The following is a 10,550-nucleotide window of genomic DNA, read 5'->3' on the forward strand; positions in this document are numbered from 1 at the left end:
GGGAGTGATGTCAGCGCGCCTCATAAAGGGGAGTGATGTCAGCGCGCCTCATAAAGGGGAGTGATGTCAGTGTGGTTCATAAAGGGGAGTGATGTCAGTGTGGTTCATAAAGGGGAGTGATGTCAGCGTGGTTCATAAAGGGGAGTGATGTCAGTGTGGTTCATAAAAGGGAGTGATGTCAGCGTGGTTCATAAAGGGGAGTGATGTCAGCGTGGTTCATAAAGGGGAGTGATGTCAGCGTGGTTCATAAAGGGGAGTGATGTCAGTGTGGTTCATAAAGGGGAGTGATGTCAGCACACCTCATAAAGGGGAGTGATGTCAGCATGGTTCATAAAGGGGAGTGATGTCAGCGTGGTTCATAAAGGGGAGTGATGTCAGCGTGGTTCATAAAGGGGAGTGATGTCAGCGTGGTTCATAAAGGGGAGTGATGTCAGCGTGGTTCATAAAGGGGAGTGATGTCAACACGCCTCATAAAGGGGAGTGAAGTCAGCGTGGTTCATAAAGGGGAGTGATGTCAGCGTGGTTCATAAAGGGGAGTGAAGTCAGCGTGGTTCATAAAGGGGAGTGATGTCAACACACCTCATAAAGGGGAGTGATGTCAGCACGCCTCATAAAGGGGAGTGATGTCAACACGCCTCATAAAGGGGAGTGATGTCAGCGTGGTTCATAAAGGGGAGTGATGTCAACATGCCTCATAAAGGGGAGTGAAGTCAGCGTGGTTCATAAAGGGGAGTGATGTCAACACGCCTCATAAAGGGGAGTGAAGTCAGCGTGCTGAAGAGTCATTATCTCTCTGGCAACATGCAAACATGGGCTTCTCCTGGGCAAAGAAGGGGAGCCGGAGCCATTCTGTGCCAGCCGCTGGGTGCGGCGATTCTGCCTGTTCAGCTGTGCAGCCGCTTGGTCCGCCACACCCCTTTCACCCTTAACACATTCTCAGGTCTGTATAAGTAGCAAAAGCCTACCTACATTTACTTTGTCTATACCCCTCATAATTTTAAATGCCTCTATTGAATCTTATTCTACTAAGCTCCAGGGAATAAGTTCATAACCTGTTTAACCTTTCCCTGTAACTCAGTTCCCGAAGTCCTGACAACATCCTAGTAAACCTTCTCTGCACTGTTTCAATCTTATTGATATCTTTACTGTAGTTAAGTGACCAAAACTGCACATAATACTCCAAATTTGGCCTCACCAATGTCTTCCACAACTTTACCATAACATCCCAATTCCTAGACTCAATACTTTGATTTATGAAGGACAATATAAAGATATCTTTAAAACTCTATCTACCTGTGACACCACTTGTCAGGGAATTATATATAGGTATATGTATTCCCAGGTCCCTTTGTTCTACCTCACTCCTCAGTGCCCTACCACGTACCATGTATGTCCTTTCTTGGTTTGTCCTTCCAAAATACAACTGCTCACACTTGTCTGCATTAAATTCCATTTTCAGCCCATTTTTACAACTGGTCTAGATTCCTCTGCAAGCTTTGAAAGCCTTCCTTGCTGTCCCCAATGCTTCAATCTTTGCGTCATCTGCAAATTTGCTGATCCAATTTACCACAGTGTCATCCAGGTGATTGATAGAGATGACAAAAAACAATGGTACTAGCACTGATCCCTGAAGCTCACCACTAGTCACAGGCCTCCAATCTGAGAAGCAATCATCCACCACTACTCTCTGGCTTCTCCCATATAGCCAATGTCGAATCCAGTTTACTACCTTGCCATGAATACTGAGCATCCGAACCTTCCTGACTAATCTCCCTTACTAAAGTCCATGTTGACAACATCCACAGCCTTTCCTTCATCAACTTTCTTGGTACCTCCTTGAAAAACTATAAGATTCGATTAAAAATGACCTACCATGTTGACTATTCCTAATCAGTCCTTGGCTATCCAAATATTTGTATAATAATTTACTGATGTCGGGCTCACCAGCCTATAATTTCCTGGGTTAATTTTGGAGTCTTTCTTAAAGAACAGAACAACCTTCCAATTCTCTAGCAGCACCCTTGCAGCTAAGAAAATTTTAAATATTTCTGCCAGAGCCCCTGCAATTTCTGCAATAGCCTTCCTCAAGGTCAGAGGGAAGAACTTGTCAGGCCATGGGGATTTATCCACCTTTATTTGCTTTTAGACAACAAGGACCTTCTCCTCTTTAATCTGTTTAGCTGTTTATATTCCTTGTCCTCACTGCTAGCTTTCCTAACTTGCCTAAATACTGTGCCAGTTTCCTGAGTAAATACTGATACAAAACCCCATTTAAGATCTCCCCCATCTCTTTTGGCTCCATGCATTGCTGACCACTCTGATCTTCAATGGGACAAATTTTGTACCTTCCTATCCTTTTGCTCTTAATATACCTGTAGAAACCCTTAGGATTTTCCTTCACATCATCTGCTAAAGCAGCCTCATGTTTTATTTAGCCTTCCTGATTTCTTTCTTGAGTTTTGTTTTGCATTTTTAATACTCCTCAAGTACCTCATTTACCCAACATTGCCTATACCTGATGCACACCAAGTGTCATGTGAATTTCTATTTTATAATATTTCTATTAAGTGCTTTGAGCTGTTTTTACCACTGTGATGTGCTCCCATTTTTCAGTTCATTTTAATTTGTGTGGGACTACCACTTTAAGAAAACAGATTTAATAAAAGCCTGCAGATTTGAAAAGTGAGTGTGAACTGGCAGCAGGCTTTGAAGACAGCATGTTCCTAAAGAGAAGCCATGGAAATCCCAGGTGCAGAGACCATGTGACCAGCATATAGAAGAAGCAGTGCACAGCTTTGCTCGGGGGAATTTTAAGCAGACAGCACAGGAGCAAACAACTCTCTGAAGTACTGAGCTCTTGCATGGTTATAGACAATCTACCTGATTTCTTCCTGTTAGCTATAAAAGAATGAGTATATAGGCAATTTGTCTGATTTCCTCCTGTTAGTTATAGAGGAATGAGAAGACCACTCTGTTACCATAAAGAGTGAAGGTCACTCTTGTTAGAATGATATACAAAAAGGGTTCTATATGCAGAAGAAATACAGCATTTGGATGGTGACCAGAGGGAGGAACACTTGAGTTTGGCTGACCCACAAAAAAGATTCTGGAAGCTTTGTGAGCATCACTTGCTTCATGTCCCCCTATGCCAAAGAAGAGAATTTTGGTTGGCACTCATCTAAAAAGGTATTTAATTGGAAACACCTCAGCAAGGGTTTCGTGAGATAATCAACATTCTGTCACCTCCCTGCCCCCACCAGTCTCTTTCACCCACTTCGTTAACTGCTCATTTCATTTAAAGCCTGCATGTCTCATCCACCTCAAAGCCTGCATGTCTCATCCATCTAAGACCTGTGTGTCACATCAATTTCAAGCCTACGTGTCATCAATGAATTTCCAAAACTGGGTTAATTTCTATCGCTGCTGTCTGGTTCGTAACAAGCACCTTAAACATACTTTAAAATGTGAAGTGTTTTGTGGAGATGATGATGGACTCCAGTCGCCACCTAACAATTTTGCCAAGAGATTGGGTTCATGAAAGCAGGCCTGATCAACTCAAATAGAATTCTTCTAAGTTTGAGCAAAATGAAGATAAGATCCCATGATGTCATTATGTAATAATATATACAACTATATATTTAAAGGAACCCTCATTTGCATATTTGTTCAAGGTTTGATGCAGGAAATTTGAAGATTTTTGTGTCTGGGCAAGCATAGATTTGAAAATCCCTTTCATTGATGCTTATTCTAGGGGCTTTAGTTACATGACGAAGACCAGGACACCAGAAGCAAGAGGAAATACCTTAGAGCAACTTGATAGAGAAGGGGTTTGATTAGAAAGAATTATTGCTGGTGACTTTGGGGACACGCACATTTCTACTCCAGAGTGCAGATTCAATGACAAAGGGAGAAAACAGGCACAAGATGCTCAGTCATCCATATAAAAAAGTCTTAAGAAGCAATTATGAATGTGTGCACACATTTATAAATATGCCCCTCTTCAAAACTGGCAGATTGCCATTCACATCCCTACCAAGGGGTAATCCAATGGCTGAGGTTTTCTATGAGATTGATGAAAGAGATCTGGAGAGTGTCGTATAAATCCTCTAAACAAGCCTCTACTCTATCCTTTCCCCTGTAAAAGTGAGGTTATGAAGCCATTTAACATTGGGCATTTGGGCGTAAATATCTTGAAATATCCCCTGCCTACTAAATGCAATTTTGAAAAACCTCACAGATCGCGCCAACAAATTGTACAAGTGCTTTTATGAGATATACACATGAAATTCACACACCTGATCAAACTGTCCAGCTCTGCCCTGCAGCAGACCTATCCAGAATAAGGATGTGTGATTCATGTCAGATGAAATCTTCAGCTGAGAGCCAGACTGGATACAGTATATTGAGAGGAGAGGTGAAGAGAAACTGGGAATAAAGTGGCAGTTAAACACACACATGGAAACCCAAGATCTTTAATCGACATGGAAATTGTAAGTGGGGAATAAGAGGCAGGGTGGGACCTCTTAGGGATAAAGCAAATACCATGTGCTCTGGGGAGTAGAGAAAGACAAAAATATTTTACTTTGAGCTGAGAATACTGGCAAAATATCAGTTGAAGTGAGGATGGTGGAGGTAATAGGTGGGATGGAGGAGAGTAGATGTAATAATAATGGAAGAGCCTGCTATAATCTTCCCTGTGAAGGTGCCTGCAGATTGTAACATGGCTAATGTTACATCCTAAATAAAACAATGACAAAACAACTAAAATACAACTACAATAGTATACTTAATTTAATTAAAAATACAATAATTACAAAAATATAGATGGATAATATAAACAGTTACAGTTATCCTTGCACAAAAAAAGCAAGAGTGCAGGCAATCCTTTTGTGATGTCAGAGTGGCCCCTGATTAGTGTAACAAGGGGAGGTTCAAGAGATGTATAAGATGGCTGGTAGAAAGAACCTGTGAGGATAATGGTAGCAGAAATGATCAGACTTCAAAAAGAACCTGAGGGGAATAAATATGCAGGGCAACAGAATTTGAGAAGAAGAATGAGATAGAATGGTTTGATATAGAAAGTTGGCACAGATAATGGGACAAATGGCCTCCTTCTAAAATATTATTACACTGTATTTGAAACAGCAATGTGAAGTATTTAAGCAAGCAGTACAATGTCGATGGCAATATAATTCATGAAGAGTTATCTTGCCTGCTGGATCTTCCCACTAAGTCTTTCCCTTCCTCTCACCACAGTTTACAGATAGCCTGACTGTCAGCAGTAGCCACAAACTGTAGTATTCTCACCCACTCTCCTTCCTGGAGGTATTTTTTTGAGTGACTGTCAGGAAATAGACACAGCAATGTGGAAAGCAAGGGCCAATCAATGATGCAGGGCAAAATTAGGCAGAGCAGGAATGCTGAGTGAAGACACAATACTCCTATTCTTGTCTCTTGTTCTGTTCAATACCTCCTGGGGAGACTGGCTTCAGCTGTGCTCCATTTGTGGCCAATCTGACATCAGATGAACATTTCATTGGGCTGTTTGTTCATTGACCCAAGACTTATGTGCTTACTCAATGGGAAACTACCTCACAGTTGAACTTCATTGATTGAAAGATAACAAATTAGACCAATGATGCCTTGATTTTGTAGTAACGTTCAATTCATTTACATAAGCATTACACTGAAGTATTATTGAATTTAATAAGGCTTGGTCATGTTCTGCAGTTTACCAGAGAAACTGTCATCTTTAGAAAACATATCTGTTGAAAATTGCCTTTTCACACATTACCTGTTTTTACTGCTGCTCGCGTGGCTGCTCCAATGGTGAATGCAAATTCCAATCTTTCAAAAACTATACTGTTCACAAAGTAAGTTCATGACTCACTTCGGCTTGATTCATGATATTGGTTTCCATGTCAAACACTTAATCTGAACCGCTACAAGAGATCAAGAGATCAGCATTTCAAAATTCCGGTAAAGCCCAATGTTTTAGAAGCTTATACTATGAGTTAAGTCAAGAACACTTTCAGCATGAAACAGAAATTCATGACTCAGCAGAAGACGGAATAAAGCCTGACCTGTCACAAACATGACTGCCGCTAGCTTCTTACAGTATACCACTGTTTTTCTTTAAATTTGTGCATAGAGTGTAAGTCCGCAAGAACAGTAACCAAAGGAAGAACCCTAACCACAAGATAGGGACTTACCTACACAACAAGCAGTGCAATGTGCAAGAGTTATCAGCAAGATTAAATAGACTCTACAGTACATTAAACTCAATCTATAATCCTACTGTGTACAGTTCATTGCATTTCCCTATAAATCTTTGCAAAATAAATATTTCCGGCATTGGCTTCAGGTAGTCATGAAAGATCCAGACAAATCTTTCAACCCCTCTCTTATAGGATGATCCCGTAATACAAGTAGAGATCTCTGTAACTTCAGAGTGAAGTCCTACCTTATCTCAGTTTGATTCTCTAACGTAAGTGTTCTCAGTCACTGCAGTAGGTGGGTGCACCCTGTCGGTGGAATGGGGGTCAATATTCTGAGGAAGGGAGTAACTTTTGCAATAGAGAGGAGATTTGATGCATGTAGAGGCAGAATGGTATATAAAGGATTGAGAAGATGTGGACACAAATACTCTCGCAACAGTTAAGAAGCATGAGCTTAAATCACCACAAAAGTCTTAGGCTTAGAACCGAATGGTGTTGATGGGCCAAAGAGCCTGATTCTATGCTGTATGGCTTAGGTGACAGCTTCTCATTCATTATTGCATTGGGATGCAAAGGTTATCTTGGGAACAGAGTTGGAGAGGGTGAACATATTTAAATTCTTGGGATTCACTATTTCAGAGGACCTTTCCTGGACCCAACAAACTAATATAATTGTGAAGAAAGCACATCAGCTCCTCTACTTTTTCAGGGGGTTTGCAGGGGTTTGGTATGTCATCCGAAACCTTGGGAAATTTCTACACATGTCTCATGGTAAGTGTGCTGATTGGCTACTTCATGGCCTGGTTTTTGGGGGCACTAATACTTCTGAGCGGAAAGCCCTGTAAAAGGTAGTGGACACAGCCCAGTAAAGCACAGGCAAAACTCTCCCCACTATCGAGAACATAGACATGGATCATTTCCGTCAGAGAACAGCAGCAATCATCAAGGATGGATCCACACCATGCAAATCATGCCCTGTTGTCATTGCTGACATCAGTGAAGAGGTGTAGGTGCCACAAGACTCATATCGCCAGGTTCAGGAACAGTTGCTACCCCTCAACCTTCAGACTCCTAAACAACATTCAATCAGAAACTCATTTAAGGACTTTTAATTTGCACATCACTGATTTTTTTTTCTGTATTGTTTATATTTCTTTCTTTGTTTCCATTTTTCTCTTTTGTATATCCCTTTCTTCTCAAGTACTGATCACAGTTACTGATCACTAGAAATTCCTCCTGGCCCGCAGGAAAAAAAGAATCTCGGGGTTGTATGTGATGTCATGTGTGTACTCTGACAATAAATTTGAACTTTCAATACCCATTGATATTGCCCTGTGGAAAATGTGATTTAAACTCTCCGAAAATATTCTCTAAAAATAAATTCAAATTCCATCTCTTTAATCCTAATTCTGAAATTGAATTAAGGTGCAAGGATGCCTCATGCCCGGAAATAATTGGAAGAATTTAGGATTGACATGGAAAAACCAGAAAATGTTTCTCAATTTTCTTTTTCTGGGAAAATAATTAATAATTTGTCAATCACATTTTAAGAAAAAAAGTAACAAAAATCTCTTCAGGGATAGTATAGTCCAAAATATTCTTTTGATGTATTGTTCTGTCTGTGCATGTAGTAGACGGAAGGAGACATAGAAATAAGACATTAAAAAATTCAATTTCTTGGACATTGATGGAAAAGATGGCTTTTGAGCCAGGACAGGGATGTGGAGTAGATAATCTACCTTAAATTTATGTGGCAGAGCATACTCAAGGCTGCATCTATTCCGTTAATTTTGTGTTTTGTTTAGAGAACCAATATATATTCACATTCTAAAATGTTCCACATTCAAGTTCTCATTGGATCATCCTTTATGGTACAATAACCCACTCAAAACAACATTCAATGTGGTGGAAAAAAAATGAAAAGAAAAGTAAATGTTCCCAATCTCTGAAAAAGAATTTTGCTATCAGCCAAAAATAATTAGGTGGGGTTTCAAGCAACAAATCAAAAGTTAAAAGACTGGTTTCTCTTTTTAAACTTGTGTACAGTGTTTATGACTTTGCTTTGTTCTATGGAGAATAAGGTAAGGCCACATATATTTTAAGACATCACCTCGCACTTAATTTGAATTCTAGTTCAACTGGAAGTAGATCTTAAAAGATTTAGCTGCAACATAATATGAGTTGCAGGTGCACCGAGTAATCTCATGGATTCTTTGAAAATAATCAGCATTTTCTATATATCAGGTTCAATATTCTGATATATGACTATTAAGCTGTATTCCTGAGAAGACTGAAGCGAGCAAGGCTACTAGCCACCATTCTGCCAGGTTTCTAAAGGAATTCTATCAAGAGTGTCCTGGCCGGCTTTGTCACAGTGAGGTACTGTTGCTGTAGAGCATTAGTGTGCTGTATGTCTAAATTTTAAAATAAAAGTGTTGTGCCTAATTAATAGTAAAAGGTGAATGGTTCCCTTTATACTGTCATTATCAGAGATGTTCTACATATGCTGTTGTGTTGCCAAAATGAAATAAATCCAAGTTGCAGAATATGCAAGAAAGGAGAAAGAAGTACATCTTTCTCATATGGCACACATAATTCCATTAGCTATCAGCCTGTTAGAGAAGATAAGTTCCCCAAATGTGCTGATGGTAAGAACAATTTTGTATAATGCATAAAAATGCAATTGTAAGGGATTTGTGTAATTACCGTACTGTATTGACTCTTAATGCACGATTCATTTGTTGGGCAAAGCAGGTAGAATTATGATACAGCAACATCCAACTTAATCAGGAAAGCAAGTAAGCCATTTAGTTACAAAGATCTGAAGTCTGTAAAACCCCAAGATTTTCCCTCTGTAATACTGCTCTCAGTTTCAGGGAAGAGCAGGAAATGGCACCTATTAACATACTGTAACAAATTTACTAATTTTCTTGATAACCTTCCATGGACAAATATATTTTTTCTTAATGTATTTCTAGATTTTGGCCTCAGGTGGGATAGCATTGTCACCCTAGCCCTGAAGACAGTCAAAGTAGGAAAGGATGCAGCAGTAAGATAAACACCATCAATGTAGCTGGTAACCATCAATATATCAGACGGTTAAAAATGCACAGCTGTGTGATGCCTTCAGCGACCCTGAAGGTGGAGCATAGCTGCAACCCTTCACCTCAACCCGGTGCTGGATAGACTTCATCTCATGGTCAAAGGCCGTCAGGGTCAGACCATCGACATCACACCAGTATTCCTCTCTGACTCTTGCCCCCTTCACACCTCCTGTCAGCTACAAGAGGCCAGAAAGGTGTGCAGGGGAACTTGGAAGCTGAACATGAAGCTGCTGACCCCATAGAATGTAGAGGATCTAAAGAAGGAGTACACAGGTTAGAGAACCAAAACTCCTTCTTTGATTCCCCAGAGAACTAGTGGGAAGTGACCAAGGAGAACAGCAGGAGGTTCTTTATCCTCAAAGGTGTTCAGAGAACAAGACAAAGAGAGATGGAACTGATCCAACTCCTGATTGACCTGCAGCAACTCCTCCTTCTGCAGTCAAGATGGATGGATGTGAGAGAGGAACTCTGAGAGATGAGGAACGGCACATCTCAGAGTCCTCCAAGATCATCTTCTGATCCAGAGTCTGCACAGAGAAGCAGGATGAGATGTGCTCACCCTTTCTTCTTCCAAAAGGTTCATAGATGGAGCTCTGCAATCCACAGCCTTAAGGGAGAGGATGTCTCAGTCACATCCTTACAGAAAGGCATACAGAGGACCAGTAGATCATTTTCTGCCAATCTGTATGCTCACACACACCATGATTTGGGCTGACTGGTGCTGAAGGAGCCTTCCCATCACCCACAATGCACATTGTGATAGTACACATTCTATCACCAATGTGTATATGTACATATGTACAGATGGTAGTGTAGGATGACTATGATTGGCCGAGAGGGTAGCCACACCTACTGGCAGGTCTTAAAGGATTTCTCCTAGCCAGATCAGGTCATTCTGAACTGGTCGACCTACTTGTGATATGCTCCAGTCTTTTAACATAGAAACATAGAAGATAGGAGCAGGAGTAGGTCATTCGTCACTTCGAGCCTGCTCTGCCATTCAATGAGATCATGGCTGATCTTAAAGTTCAGTACCCCGTCCCCGCCTTCTCTCCGTAACCCCTAATTCCCTTATACTGAAGAAATATATCTAATTCCCTCTTAAATATATTCAATGAACCTACCTCTACTGCTCTCTGTGGTAATGAATTCCACAGATTCACCACCCTCTGGGTAAAGAAATTCCTCCTCATCTCGGTTCTAAATGGTTTGCCTATTATCCTCGAAC

At 40.7% G+C, this 10,550-nt stretch overlaps 1 long non-coding RNA gene across 1 annotated transcript; it reads left to right on the forward strand.

The window, feature by feature from the left end:
- The first annotated feature begins 765 nt into the window (after window positions 1-765).
- Window positions 766-4,452, forward strand: LOC138743927 (uncharacterized). Its single transcript, XR_011345118.1, has 2 exons — window positions 766-940; window positions 2,614-4,452. It is a non-coding gene; the product is annotated as an uncharacterized lncRNA (long non-coding RNA).
- The last annotated feature ends 6,098 nt before the right edge of the window (window positions 4,453-10,550 follow it).

This window comes from Narcine bancroftii, chromosome 10, assembly GCF_036971445.1.
Source record: "Narcine bancroftii isolate sNarBan1 chromosome 10, sNarBan1.hap1, whole genome shotgun sequence".
In the NCBI taxonomy this organism is placed as follows: domain Eukaryota; kingdom Metazoa; phylum Chordata; class Chondrichthyes; order Torpediniformes; family Narcinidae; genus Narcine; species Narcine bancroftii.